The sequence below is a fragment of the Anser brachyrhynchus genome (assembly GCF_964034855.1).
Source record: "Anser brachyrhynchus genome assembly, chromosome: 9".
Taxonomy (NCBI): Eukaryota; Metazoa; Chordata; class Aves; order Anseriformes; family Anatidae; genus Anser; species Anser brachyrhynchus.
This window is the reverse complement of record NC_137703.1, coordinates 16,774,486-16,788,932: the sequence shown is the minus strand read 5'-3', so window position 1 is coordinate 16,788,932 and position 14,447 is coordinate 16,774,486. Positions and strand designations below refer to the sequence as shown.

Below are 14,447 nucleotides of genomic sequence, written 5' to 3'. Positions count from 1 at the left end.
CGTCAGAAAAAGCCGTTTTCGGCTCACTGAGGCACGGTAAGGCTCGGTCTGGAAGGGCTGAGGAAGAGATTCCTGATTAGGACGGCTGCAGCTGATTTCAACTGATGCTGAAACAAACCAGAAACTTTTATTAACACTTGTGTTAGCCGGCATTTGGAGAGCATGCTGAACGTTGTCATCGCTTTGCAGCACCCGAGGTGCTCTCTGTGGTTAAATAGAAAAGGGCTGGTCCTGCTAACACCTCTGCTGGAGGCTCAGGCCCTCGTGTGAGGTTAAAGGTTGGGTTAGATGATCTTACAGGTCTTTTCCAACCTGAATGATTCTATGATTTTAAAAAAAAAATAGTACAGAAAAGCTAATGAATTGAGGATGTGGTAAGTGGTGTTATAAAATCCCTCCTAGAAAAATATCACCTTACTAAAAAAAAAGGCTAAGAGGTAGGAAAAAAATAAAGTTGTTTCTAATATCATACCTGTGTCTGTTGTACTAAAAGGTAATTTAAGGGAAAGAAGGTGTTCTTCAGAGGGAAAATTCCTGGACCTTGAAGAACTGTTGACTTTTTATATGGACCTATTGGATTTTATATGGATTTATTGGTTCAGTTGTCTTATCCTACAACCATCCCTAGTGCAGGTGATGGAGAATGCATCCAGAGCACGTAACAAGGGTGCTGCGGGAGCATCCACACGCAGCACTGGGTCAGAGAGGTCAGAGCTGCCCCCGGACCCGGCTGAATCACCCAGTAACTCCTGCAGAAAAATGCACCAGCCACACGCACCTCTCCCAGGTATGGGCATCTAACGAGACCTCTCTTCCACTGTGGGTTGCAGAGTGGGGTGTAGTCTATCTTAATTAGCTTGTTGTGGAAAGTTTTATTGAAATGTTTTTATATCTCTATAATCTTTCTTTTTTAACTTTTTAACCTTTAAAAGACAACCACTGGGCAGAAGGGCTGCAGCTCCTTCCACTGGTGTGGAACAGGTATAGGTAATTATAGAACTTGATTTATGTGTCTGGAAGGTTCTGTATGAATATACGGTCTTCTTTCACAGCAACTGCTGCCTTTCTTGTTCTATGTGGCAGATCACTACAACTCTTCGTTCATTTTTAAGCAAGATAGAAGACAAAATCAGGAATAATGGTCTGCAATTTGCTTGTAAAACAGTGTATTCTGGGAGTTTACAAAAATGCTGTAAATGTGCCTTGCAGTTGTGGGAGCTAACTGATCTACTGTTTTTTTATTAACCAGAACAAAATCAAAGATCACTCTGATTAGTTGCGCTTTCTGTTTATAATTTACAGGTCTATTTTTCTTGTCCTTTAATAATGTAACCAGCATAGTTGTAACAAAACAGGACCCTTCTGAGCATGAATAAACATGGAAGAAAACAGTTTTCAGGAACAGATAGCTCTGTGACCTTACAAATTCACAGAAAGGTTCCAGTAAATGTTTAAGGTTTATTGTTGTAAGCTTTCTGTTTGTCTTTTATTTCTTTTAAAGACAGAGTTTGGTAACAAGAAGACAAAGTTCATTTAAGTTTATATGGTAGAGGGAATTAAAGTCTTCAGAGCTTTCTGCCAAATACTTAATCTGTTCTGTGCCGAGCTGTACAAGGACTAAGTGCCAGGGCCTGAGTTTAAATGCAACCCCCAAAATGCAAATTTCAAACCAGTGGAGAAAGAAGAGTGCATGGGCAGGCCCCAGATTAAGTTTCTTGATGTTTGTACTTTATTTTTTGGTTTGTTTGTTGCTTTCCCCCCACCCCTTAGCTGTTTTCACAGCAGTATGAACCAAGGCAATGCAGCCCTGCGATATATCTGAGCTGATCTTGAGCACAGACAGCTGTGGGAAGAGGTTGCAGAGCCAGTTGGTGCAGTCAACCTTGACAAAATGTAATCAAGACAATCAAGTTTCTTTCTGCAAGCTCTTGAGAAATTCAGCGAGCTTGTACAGATATCCAGAACTTCTAAGGCTCTTCCACGTGGAGCAGGGATCTTCCCTTCAGACTGCCTGGCAGTTTGTACCTTGATGAAAAACAGCTGTTGGCTATAAAGCCATGAGATGTGGTGACAGCTTTCTTAGCTATAGGCCTGCCAAAAGAAAATGTACCTAAAATACAGCTAAACTGGAATCTCAAAAATAGCTCATGTTCATGTTCTGCAAAGGGCAGTCCTGGTCTTGTCTGCCTCTGCAACAGCTGATGCCATTTCAGAAGTAAACTATGATTATGTGAAGGCTTAATCTTGTGCAAAAAAAGACTGAGTAACCAAAGGCGTGCTCTCAAGAGGACAAGAAAGCAGGGAGATAGCGGCAAATGTTCCTGTGAGTGTTGTTGTGTTTTGTCAGCCCTTTGTTTACTGGTCTTTTGACTACAGAGTAGAGGATGATGCTCAGAAGATACACCATGTGCCTACTGCAGTTCTGGAGAAGTGCAAAGCTTTTCAAAAGGGGAATAACAATTCCTTAGAGACTCCATTACGAGAAATGGAAATGAGGAGTATTCACCAAAGGACAGATTTCGATGAATATGGATGTTGTGTTCTGTCTGCCACCCCCAGCATGTGCTGTGGTAAAGAAAAAGAACTCTGCTTCTTCTGGAGTTGGAGTACCACGAGTCTGGCAAGTTTCCTACAACGTCCTGGGATCATCAGCCTTGCTCAGAAAGTGCTGAATGATACAAAGAAATGCTTTACAGGAGGCTCAGGTTAATTTTTATTCCAGCTTACTGTTAATCCATGGTACTTCAGAAGATGCAGCTTGATTTGCTATAAACTTATTCACAGGGAACAAAAATTCCTGAAAAATGATTATTAGACAAGTTGAAAAAAACATGTCCATCTCTGGCCCCAAATGCATTTGAAAAGGAGGGACTGCAGTGATGTTGCGTCAGCTGCAGGAGCAGTGGATTTCTGCTGAAACTACTCAGGAATCTGAGAGATCCAGCTAGCTGCATTGCACAATCCAAGCTGAGGTTTTGTGGTAAAACCCATGGCTGCACTAGCGAGGAGGGTAGGAACTCTGAAAACTTACTTGATCTTGACAGCAACTGGTCTAAACAATGGGTTTAAATTACCCTCTGCTGTTGAAGTGGCTAAGAGGGCCTGCTGAATTCAACAACTGTTTTCTGCTTTCCTTCTTACAGCTAAGATTATTGGGGGACTAGATTATTTGGGTAGATTATTTGCTGTAAAAGCAGCTGATCTACTCACCTCTGTGATCTTTTGTCTGCTGCACTGTCCTCTGCTCCAGGCTAACACCTTTATCTATGGTAAAAACAATATTGGTAAACATCTGATCATCAGATAGTATTCAAAGGCTTCTTTGGTTATGCCCACCCTGATGTGACCTCCTCTGCTAACTGTAACTCCTCTTCTAAACTGTTCCCCAAAATAGTGAGCTGGAGTTCACAGCCTCAGGGCGGGCAGATGTAACTCTTTGAAAGGCACAGCTGGAGTAAGCGCAGTAACTACATTACACAAGATGTGCTCCAAGACGTATTGTGGGGTGTAAAATATCACCCTATCCTAGACTTTCCTAGACTTGAATTTCCACTGCAGAACCTCAGCTGTAGAAGGCTGTTCAGTTGTAGGAGGTTGTTTTAGCAATGAGCCACTTCATGTGATAGGCATATTTAAAAACTTTTCCTTCCTTCTGGGCATCTTTTTAGGCTTTTTTCCTTTAGTGTAAAAGGTTTTAAATGTCTTGAAAACTTCACCTCCCGTTCTGTCTCCCAGACCCAGGCTAGGCTTAATTATTAATGCAGTATTTATCACTGTTAGTAGGTACTTAAAACCAGGGCTGTAGGTGCAGCGCAGTTGTACCTCTGGTAAGTCACCACTGCTGCATGCCCTTTCAAAATAAGCAGCTCCTTTCTGCTGAGAGTGCAGTGAGATGGTGCTTAGGGCAGGACAGCTAGTTGTCATACGGAGGCTTTGCTCTGTTCTTTGTTTTCTTGAAATCACGAGCTACCCCTCTAAGAATCCCCAGGTCTGTTTTTTTTTATACATATATATAAACAGCAAAGCCAGCAAAGCCTGCAAAGCAAAAGCCATTGACGCTTTTGCACACACAAAGCTGCTGTAACATATTTGTTAGGAATGTGCAAAACCACAATGTTTTCCATCAAGTCAGTGCCCTGTTCAGCACTTAGTTCCCTCTCTATTGCTCTGCACATACAAGTCATTTTAATATTTAAATTATTTTAAAAGCGATCATTTCAAGTAAAGGATCTTACATTGTTCTGGCAGGGAGAACTCATCTGTCAGTCGTGTGCAATCGTCCAAGCCTATTTCCTTTCATGATTTTTAAGCTCGGATAATTGCGTGGTTTCAAAGCAACACCTTCTGGCAAGCCGCGGTATTGCTTGTGCCAGCAGACACCTTCCTCTTGGATTTACTTGGGACAAAACAGCGACAGCACAGCGGCCTTCAGAGATGGTCCCTGGTTGCTTAGCGAGCGCAATGCAGTGTGATTGACTTGATTACTACGGCTTCCACTGGCAGAGAAGTAAACATGGGGAGCGTTTTCCAGATTTTTTTGGGTGAGCAAACATAAGAACTTAGTGTTGTCACACAGATATAATTGTCTTTTTTGTTTGTTTATACTACACAGGCTAGTTTACAGGGAATAATATCACCCAAAACAATACAGGGCTTCATTCAAAAAACTGAAGTCCATGAACAAACGATGCTTGCTATCATCCCTGTATATTAATTTGGACATTAGTGGTTACAATTTCCTTATTTTACTCCCTTCTACAGCTCACTGTAAAACTGACTGGCAGAAAATTGAAGAGTGAATGAAAATTCAGAACGTTTTCAGAAAACATTATTAATTAAAGTATCAGTTCGAAGTATCGTAGTCCCTTGGCATTGAAGCAGTACTGTTGTCCTTATGAACAAGCAAAAGTACTGTGATGTGGAAGCATCACAGAAAAGCACTAATGAAGGTCACAGTTCCCTTACTCGCAGCATCTACACATGGTTTAAGCACTGCTGTACGGTATTAGTATCACCATGAGATAATCCAGCAAATGGGAATCAGACATGAAGAACGCCAGGTGATTTATACAGAAGGCTGAGATATGATGTAAATGTTCATATACACACTACAAATAAAAGCAACGCAAGCAATTGTAGAGGGATGTTTCTTCAAGGAGACAATAAAATTGTCAGTAATGATGATAAAAAGATACACATAATCAATAAATGTTTCTGCTCTCCGTTCCAGGCTTCAGGATGATTTGTAGATGTACCACTAACGGAACTGTAGTAAAGTCCAGTGGTAAAGTATAATGTTAAAAGCACCTGTCCAGGACTGACATCTTAATACCCAGTTTGGCTACGTAGGCTGCATCCTAACATTTTGTGAGGACTGGTGAGAAAGTTTTTTTGGCTTTTTGGGCTGGACCTCAGGTTACGAGAAAACCAACATTACCGTGAGGAATGCCGGTTTCGGGTAACGTTTCCCGTAACCCCCTCCCTGGTGCTGTATCTGCTGTAAACTCTCACAAAGAAATGTAAACAGCCACAAGTGCTGGGAAGGCCTCCGGGGGGGGACACAGGCCGCTCGCAGCCCCCGGCCCGGCCGCTCCCGGTGTCCCTGCGCGCCCCCAAAATGTCGGCGGGTGCCGGCCCACGGCTGCGCCGTGCCGGCGGCGCGGCCCCGGAAGCGGCGGGGCGGTGCTCGGGAGGCCGGCCCGGCGGGGCGGTTCCGTACCCAGCCGAGCCGTGCCGAGCCGTGCTGTCGGCGGCGGGACGCCGTGCCCAGGTAACGAGGGTGACCGGGCCGGGGGCGACGGGGCTGGGGCAGGGCGCTGCTGCCCCCTTGGGGGTGGCGTGGGGCGGCACGGCGCGGGCCCCCGGTGTCCCCCGGTCCCCCCCATTTGACCCCCGGTTCCTCCCGGTTGTCTTCCAGTGCTCCTCGGTTGCCCCCCGATGCCCTCCCCTCCCCCGGTCCCTCCCGGTTGCCCCCGGTGCCCCCCCAGTGCTCCCCCGGTTGCCCCCCGGTGTCCCTCCCGCTCGGCACCGCTGGAGCCAGGCACCGACTTGTTGTAGGGCCCTTAGGTTGCTCGATTGAAAGCAGGACTTTGGCGTGTTTGGGAAGTTCCCCCCGGGGCAGGAGCTGTTTCTCAGCCCTGTGGAGAAGTGAGGCGCTGGCAGTGCCGGTAAGAAGCTCGAGGCAGGTGTCGCAGGGCATGGTCTGCTCTGCCCGGGAAGGAGGCAGCGTTTAACCAGATCTTTGCACAGAATCTGGAGCAAATCGTGTCTGAGTTAAGACTGTGGTGTTTATCGCAACCCTGTCGGAGCAAAATGTATCACAGGCTATTGGCAGATCAAAATAAATCTGCACAGGCTGCTGTGGTTTTGTGCCGTATTCAGTTAAAAAGAGCGCACAGTAATTTTGATGCCTCTCTCTCGTGACAAGTTTGGAAGAGTGAAAGGGACGGCTTCAGCTGGCGCCTTGCGTGGATTCCCTGGCCTCACCTGATGAAGTGAGACCAGGGGTAGCGGCGGGCAGCGCAGTGCCTGAAGCGTGAGGGGAGGTGGCACCTGGCCTCCCCACGGGCACAGCCTGCTGCCTCCAGCCCGTTTTTATGAGGGGGATGGAGATGGGAGCAAATAATATACTTGCAAGCATTGTGCAATGAAAATGAAGTTTTGGGAGTAAATGGTCAGGACCTGTCATCCTCCTCTTTTGTGGGAGTTTTGTGGCTCGAAACTGCTAAGATCACTTTGTGGCTTCATTTGCATTTCTTGTGTCCTCTAGTTACACTACTTCACAGGTAGACTGCTCTTAGCATACTGATCGTGTTGTCAAAGCAGAGCGAAAAAATAAAGAGAAATGCTTTCAGCACTCATTCTGAGGTGGATTTGAACCCTGATCTGACGGCTCCGAGCAGCCATGCGAGATGCGAAAGCTTACGTTTCTGGTAACTGCCAGGAAGGGTGGGAGGTGGTGCTGCTGAGGTGGCCCTGTGCACCTCTTTCCTGCCCTCCAACTACCCAGTTTCGTTGCCTCTTGTGTGCGGCAGGTATCAGGGCTTGTGTGGCCAGCTGGGTTCGTATCTGGCCAGCAATTAGCACCAGACAGAAAGTGAAGTGAGCGAGCTGACGGGCTGCCTGTATTGCTGCTGGTGCCTGTAAAAGGGAGAGGCAGGCCCGCCCATTTAGGCTGTGGCACGGCTCAAAATCAGTTAAGCTGCTCGTGGAAGTGCGCCCTGAGGCTGCAGTTCCTTGGACAGGTGAGCTGGCCAAGTGGTTTTATGTTTTATTATTTTTTGAGACTGGAAGATCTTGTTCCCTGCTCACCTCCAGGTCCTAGTCAGTACATTTAGGTAAAAGTTCTGCAGTACTGTCTGTCTCCTTGTTTCATGATGTGGCTGATATTCTCAGCCTCCTCACACCGGACATTTTTTCAGGAAATAAACTAAATCAAACTAAAAATGCTTCTGCTAGTTAAAAAAAAAAGTTACTTTTTTAAGGATGGCATAAGAGTTACTTTTTTTTTAAAGGGTGGCGCACATGTTACATTAAGTATAAAGGGCTAGAAATGTAGCATTGCAGAATTTTAGAAATTTACGTGTAGTAATTATCACCAGTAACTGCACTAGAATTATTGCTGAAACAGGTGTTCAGTTTCAGAGAACAAAAGCAGTTCTTGCTAAACGCAAAGATAGGAGTACTTGCCAAAAAATAAGTAAACCGCGCTTAGATAAAGAAAACAGGTGGATAAACAATTGAAATGTAGTAAACCGGTAATTTTAGTCTTAGTTGCTGTGTTTTGATCTGAACTTTGTTTCATGAGCAGTTTGAGAAAGACCTCTGCCTGGAAATAACATAAAAGATGAGAATATTAGCAGTAGTTTACATTGGAGGCATACAAAGAGTAATTCTGGGATCTGACCAATTTGGTTAGTTACACTTAGAAAATCAGCTGAAGTCTGTGCTCGTACAGCAGTACGTAGATTTATCCAAATATTATTGGAGAATATATACTTCTTGTAAAGCCCAAGAGCTTTATATAAGAGTTTGTGACAAAGTTTAATAGCAGAATTGCAGTGGTAAAGTGCTTGAAAAAGTGCTGAATTTTCCTTAATTTGTAAATGATTTCTGAAGTGTGTCTTCTGCCCCTCTCTTGAACCTGTTCTGGAGTATACGTCATCTTGCTTAGAAATTGCAATATGCTTCTGTGGAAGTATTTTCTTTTAGGTCATTTATTAAGATTATTAGACCTGAATCTTAGCTGCTGTCCTTGTAGAATTTGTCTATACAACTTCCCATAAAGAAGATAAATTGCCATTTGTTATTCTTGGTCAGAAAAGATAGTGTGAGATTTAATAAGCTACTGTATCATACTCTAGGTGGGTCCCTGTGGTACAGTGCCCAAGTTAAATATTTACCTGCTGTATAGGACTTTGGCCCTGCGTAACCCTTGCCAAACACCAGCTCTGTAGCCAGAAGGAAAGTGGCAAAGATAATGGCACAGTAAAACTTGTCCCTGTCTAGACTGGAGCTGGTCTAGCTGGGCACAGAAGCAGCCCAGATCACAGCAGGGCTCAGCCTGGTAACGCTTGTAATGATAAACCCGGAGTCTGAACACCTTATGCCTTTTTTTCCTGTCTCCACGGAAAATAAACATTAATTAAAATGGCGTTTCAAGAAAAGTATGAAGTGAAAATGTAAATAAATATATATATATATATATATATTTAGTGTGTTTTTAACTACGTAAGCATCAACCACCACGTAGTGTGCTCCTGTTGAGTGCTGGTGGGCTCTGCTGCAGGGGGTGGTGACAGCCCCCCTCTGTCACTCTGTAGGTAGTGAAATGACGGGAATCTGCGGTCTCCTAGCTGGTGTCGAGTTTGGTGATCCTTCCTGGTCTTGCTCTTGTTTATACTTAAACATACCTTTAGCTGGAGGAAATTGTGTGCCTGTAGGCCAGCGTTCAGAGGCCTGGGACTTCTGGGGCCATTCCTTCCAGCACAGAAGACTTTTTGTTTCTTTTATAAACTATCGTTTTTTGGGAAAAAAAAATAACATTTCTTTTTCTTGTACAGATTCCCTTTCAAATATGAACTAAGCGTAAGTGGTTGAGTATTTTGGGGCTGTTCCGTGCCTCTCTTGCTGTTGTGGGCTTTCTTGCAAAGTTCTAAAATCTGGTTGATAAACTGCCTTGAAAAGAGAGGAATTCCTCTGGAACGGATGAGATTAGATGTGTTCCTCGGTGATGTGGCATGTTTCATTCTTGAGTGCTTTGCTATGGGGAGCTCAGCATGTGACACTGAAAGCTGTATAACAGAGAACTCATTTTTCTAGCTGAGAGGCTTTGTAAGCGGGAGGCGTCTTAGACTTTCTTATTTGCTAGTGGGGAATAAGAGCTTCCAGCTAATCAGAGGTTGGTACTAAAAAAAAACCCCAACAAACAACAACAAAAATAACTAGTTATGCATGGTGCTTTAGGTGAAGGAATTTCTGCATGCCTTAGTGGTAAAATGTTTTTGAATTATTTACGTGAGGGGGGGGTATAAGTTATTTTATGTTTTTTGGTAAGTCTGGTTCACTGTCAGAATCCAATTCTCGGAAGGCTTTCATGCTATCAGAATGAGGCGGGGTTTGTCATATGGACTTCATTTGCTTCAGTTGTTTTTGTTCAACAAAAGAAACATTTTGCTTTAGATGTAGGATTGGGTTGATAAGTCCTGCCTTTGTACTAACTCGTTTTGAAGCTGTTTCCCTAGATGTGACGGACTTGAATCGCCCCTGGCTCAGTCTGTGCATATTCTGGAACATGCATTACAGAGCTGTCTGAGAGAGCCTGTGGAGTGAAAGGTCGCTCGGGTTTTTAGTGTTTGTCATCTTTTACTGCTTTGGGAGTTCAATGCGGCGTTGTGGTTCACCTCAGGTGTGTTTATATTAAAATCTTGGTTTCAAAGGTGCGTGGATGCTTAGTGTAACCGAGATCAGGATTTAGGCTGACCTCCAGATGGTGGTCAGAGGATTACTTCAAGAGCTGATTATGAGAGTGTTCTTTGTATAAGTCCCATGCCTAACTGAATAGTTACATCACAAAGATTTTTCTTTAATGACTCATCAGGCAATTTAGTGTGTGTGGGGAAAAAACTCTAACTTTCTGATGAAGCTTGTTTTTCCTTTAGCCCATCTGGCTCATATTGAGCTGTACCCCAGCACTTGCAGGCTATTTTAGTGACTATTCATTTCCTGACTCTGAAAATGACATCTATAGTATCTTTGTTGTCTGGATATCTTTCTCTGCATGTGTGGCCTACATTTGTCCTTGCGTTCATCTGCTGAGTGAGAGTACTGCTGTGGTGGGAACTGTGAGCAAAGCCCGTTGTTCACGGTGTATTTAGATGTAGACTCCACTGAGAGAGCGTGTGTGATTTTTGAAGTTTCCTAGTGCAGAAGGTAGTCAGCATGCCCAGCTTCAGAGCCAAGCCAAGGGGAACGTACCAGCGCAAGCAGCAAGTTGATGAGAAAATGTTCCTTATCTTCCTTTTGCCCATTGCAGTTGCAAAGAAACATCTTGTCCGCTTCTTCAGAGGCTTGTGGGCTATGGCCGCTCCTTCCTTAGCTCGGTAGCTTTGCCCGACAAGTCACAGGTACAGGCTGATGCCCTGGCGCCTGCAGCTCCGGGTCGCTGCTGGCGTGCTCACCTGGCTGCACGGTCGCCGTCTCATTCGGTGCCTGCTGCTGTGGCCACTGCAGTTTTGGCCTTTGCTGTGTGGCAGGATGGCTCAGTGCTAGAGGGGGTGAAGTTTCCTCAGTTACCGGTCCCTGCGGACCACTTGGGTGCTGCTGGAAGAGCAGTTTCCCACCGGTGCTGTGTTTCTAGCACTGCTGCTGGCTTCACATCAGCCAAACACTTGAGTGTCGGAGGAGGTGGAGAAGTTGGGCTCTCACGCAGGTGGCCAAGGGCCTCAGCAGGTAGCAGACTGACTTCTGACTTCTTCTTAACATCCTTTGTTTTCCAACTGTTTGTCTTAACGACAACCTGAATGCTAAAGTTCGTGGTGTTGCTCAGTGGAAGCGTGACTCCCCTTTGGGAATGAGAAATGTTTACAGGTCTTTTAGTCACGGCGCTGCTGGGAGCACTCCTCTCTCTCCGTGCCTTCCCAAGTGGAGGTTAGCACGGCGTATAGATGACTAGGAGTACTTTGACCTTCTGGTTCACTTACAAATACAGTACTTTTTTATGGTTTATTTACATTCCTCGAGGTACTGTGCCCTGTAGTTTCGATGTAATTACCTGTCTGTAATGGGAGGAAATACTGGTGCTGGATAACTTATTTGTTGTGTTTTTGTGCTTAGAGACTCCTCCTGCAGCCTGGTGGGCAGAAGATTGTTCAAAGGTGTCGGCTACAAGCAAGGAGATGATTTTTTGTGTTCAATAATCCATTGCTTATTCCTGGGGGCAAGAACTGCTGGGGAGAAATAATGCAACCTGTTGATGGGAGTTGTTCAGTGCAGTCATGTTTGGGGGCTCGGTAAGATGACCAGGTAGCCAGCTGACTGAAGAGGACTGTATGTCTGACCCCTAACAGGCGGCTCCTCAGGGTTCTACAAGATGTGATGCGTTGTGGTGCATCAGATAATGGATGGATGCTTTTGTTGATTCCCTCCTGGCCAAGGGATCCTGGAACCTTCTGCCTATTTTGTGGGAGGCCCACATGATTACAGGACCAAAAGACAGCTCAAACTTCAGCTTCGTGGGTTGGATTGCACAGACTCAGTGCCAGATAGTTCTTGACACTTATAACGCCCTGCTTTTTCTCCAGTAAGAGACTGCCATTGTTACAAAGAAAAACGTTAGTAGAAAGCTGGCCCGGCCAAAAGGCTGGCTTCCCTTCTTTTTGTTCAATGAGTTCACTGTATCTTTCAGAGCTTAGAATACTTCATACTCCTTATTTCTTATTCTTTCCCAGTAAGTCATGCTCTTTCCTGTTTGCTCTGTAAGATTTCATTTCAGTCTTTTTCTGAAACCTCACATCTCCAAGGCATAGATGCTATACCACTTACGTTTCCCAACACCTACTGTGTGTTGAGAGAATACTTTTTTGCTTAATTAGAGGACAAAATTTTTCCAGATGCTCTTTGAAACCACTACTGAGAGAGCGAGGCTATTGCCAGAGTCACTTGGAGGTGCATTAGAGACTCTCAGGAGCTTGTTTATGCTCTGTGTGATGAGAGATATTCCTTGTCCTCTTTTCCCCCAGGCCAGTTTAAATTATGCTGATAGTATTAATGAAGAACGCTTCCAAGTCTGATATCACTCTGAACACACCTCCAGGTTTTTGCTGTAGATACTTACCAAGCACTGGGATTTTGCAGAGTCATCCAGGAATGAAACTGCATTTTGTTGAGCTGTACTAGGGTTGTGGTTTGCATGGAGGGCTCCGATGCTTATTTCTGGATTCTCCGAGTGAGTAGCTCCAAGCAGGGCTCTACGATCATGCTGTGTGCGCGCAGTTGCCTGATGTTAGAGGAGAGTTGCTTTTAAGAGGCTGACATTCTTTAATCTGTGTTGCTTGACGCTCCACTCTCCTTCTCTTTTTGCAGTTCTTTCAAACTCCAGCAGCAAGGTGAGAAGAACTGCGATTCTGGGACGTATGCAAAGCCTCTGTACCTGTAAGCCTGCAAAGAGGTATGGGACTTGCCCTGCAGATACGGCCAAAGGGGGAAAGGCTCTTGGGAAGATGGCATCCCAAGCAGTCGAGTGCGGCAGCGTATGCTGAGCTGTAGTTATTGGGAAGTAGCTGTGTTTTCCTAGGCTTCCTGGCCGATGGGAACCTTGAGAATGTGACCTGAGTAAACTAGAACAGATGGAGGGTTTTGCTGCCCTGAATAGCTTTGTGACTTTTTCATGGACACTTGCAAAAGGGCAGTGTACAGAATATTGATAACAGGAACTGCAGGACATGCTGTGTTGAGTTGTTATCTGCCTAAATAGCTGCTAGTCCAATTCCATTAATGCTTGCATATTTAATAAACTTTTAATGTTGGATTTTAATGAGTTGGCAGTTATCTCTGAACATCCAGCTGCAGCAGTCACACAGTCGAGGAGGCTCTCAAATGCGGCTTTCTCTCAGAAGACTTGTGGCCTTTTCTTGGGCAGGCAGCACTTCACAGGCCATAGCATGCTTTCCTTTATCCTGTGCTGATGTGCTTCAGCGATGAATTTCCTAATGGGGGAGTTTTTTCAGGGGAGGAATCTTAAAAAGCTGAGTGTAAGAGAACATGATCTTGGTTAATCTCACAGTGAACCATTTATCTACTTGGGTTAATTCTTGCCAGAGATCTAAATATTGGCTGCAAAATGGGGCCTTTTAAGGAATTTGTTTCTAACGTGGCATTTGTTCATTTACAATCCAAATGTTTTGGCTTTGTCTTTTCAGCCTTGTTTTCCAAACATCTATCAAACTCCTCAAAACACCAAACTAAGTGCCTAAGTGGCTAAGAAGTGCCCTCGTTGGGCAGCACAGTTGTACTTGAGTGTCCCTAATGAGGTTAAGGAAGCTAATCTATTGTTGATGAGACCTTGGTGAAATTGAGCAGAAAGGTTCAGTGTTAGTATTTCTGAGATAAGCCCAAGTGTAGTGAATAAATGTCAGTACATAAAATGCATCAAACAAGGTGAAAAGGGACTTTTGATAACACAGTGTAATTCCCTGCTCTGGCACCAGTGTGACTTTAAAGTCACTTCCCATTCCCCGTCTTCAGGATACATTCTCAGTATGCTACTGTAATGTAGATATTAAATACATAAACTGTGAGGGTCGCAGAGGTAAAGAATGGAGCCTTTACTGCCATTTGTCAGCATAGCTGTTCAGTAACCGGAGCCATCAGGTTGGTTTCAGGTGACCTTTCGCTGTGTGCCAGGTAAAAAGCAGGAAAAATGTAATGTTTATGTAACACAGTATTGCTGTCTGCGAGAGCGCTGTATTTTAAACTGAGGTTCATTTTATATCTCCAGAATACCAGTTTCTGAGAGGAACGGCAAAGAAATTTAACTGCAAAAAACTGATGGACCATTGCATCTTCCAAAATGAGCCTTTTCACACATTTCTACTGGAAGCTAGAATGTCGTGAAGGTGAGTAGGTTTTGTCTGTGATGGATGAACTGTTTAATGTCCTGGCCCTGACCATCAGTCTTCTCAGAGATGGGACTGCCCTTGATTCAGCTTAGTGTGCACAGGGAAGGCACAGCCCACGGAAGCATATTTGTGAAGCGATTTACTTTGTCATTGGAAGAAATATCTAGGAAGTAGGTATATTTTCTGCCATGTACATTAATTATCATTAATTTGGAAACTCTTGAAGAAATGGAGTGCCTAGTGAAAGAGGTGAACCATGGGAAGGAGCATGGATATTTTTTGGAGGGTGGAGGATGAACAAGTGTTTTACTTGCAGGACGAGGAAGTTAA

General features: G+C 44.6%; 1 protein-coding gene across 3 annotated transcripts in view; it reads left to right on the top strand.

The window, feature by feature from the left end:
- The first annotated feature begins 439 nt into the window (after nt 1-439).
- Nucleotides 440-14,447, top strand: part of MAP3K13 (mitogen-activated protein kinase kinase kinase 13) — a 77,075-nt gene continuing 63,067 nt past the window's right edge. The window contains exons 1-4 of one of the 3 annotated variants that reach the window (XM_080604118.1): nt 440-787; nt 4,762-5,770; nt 12,583-12,667; nt 13,997-14,114. The gene's annotated coding sequence lies outside the window, so the exon portion shown is untranslated. Of the gene's footprint in view, nt 788-4,761; nt 5,771-6,191; nt 7,245-12,582; nt 12,668-13,996; nt 14,115-14,447 lie in introns of those variants that run through there. The other 2 variants (XM_080604121.1, XM_080604119.1) reach the window with 2 other exon arrangements.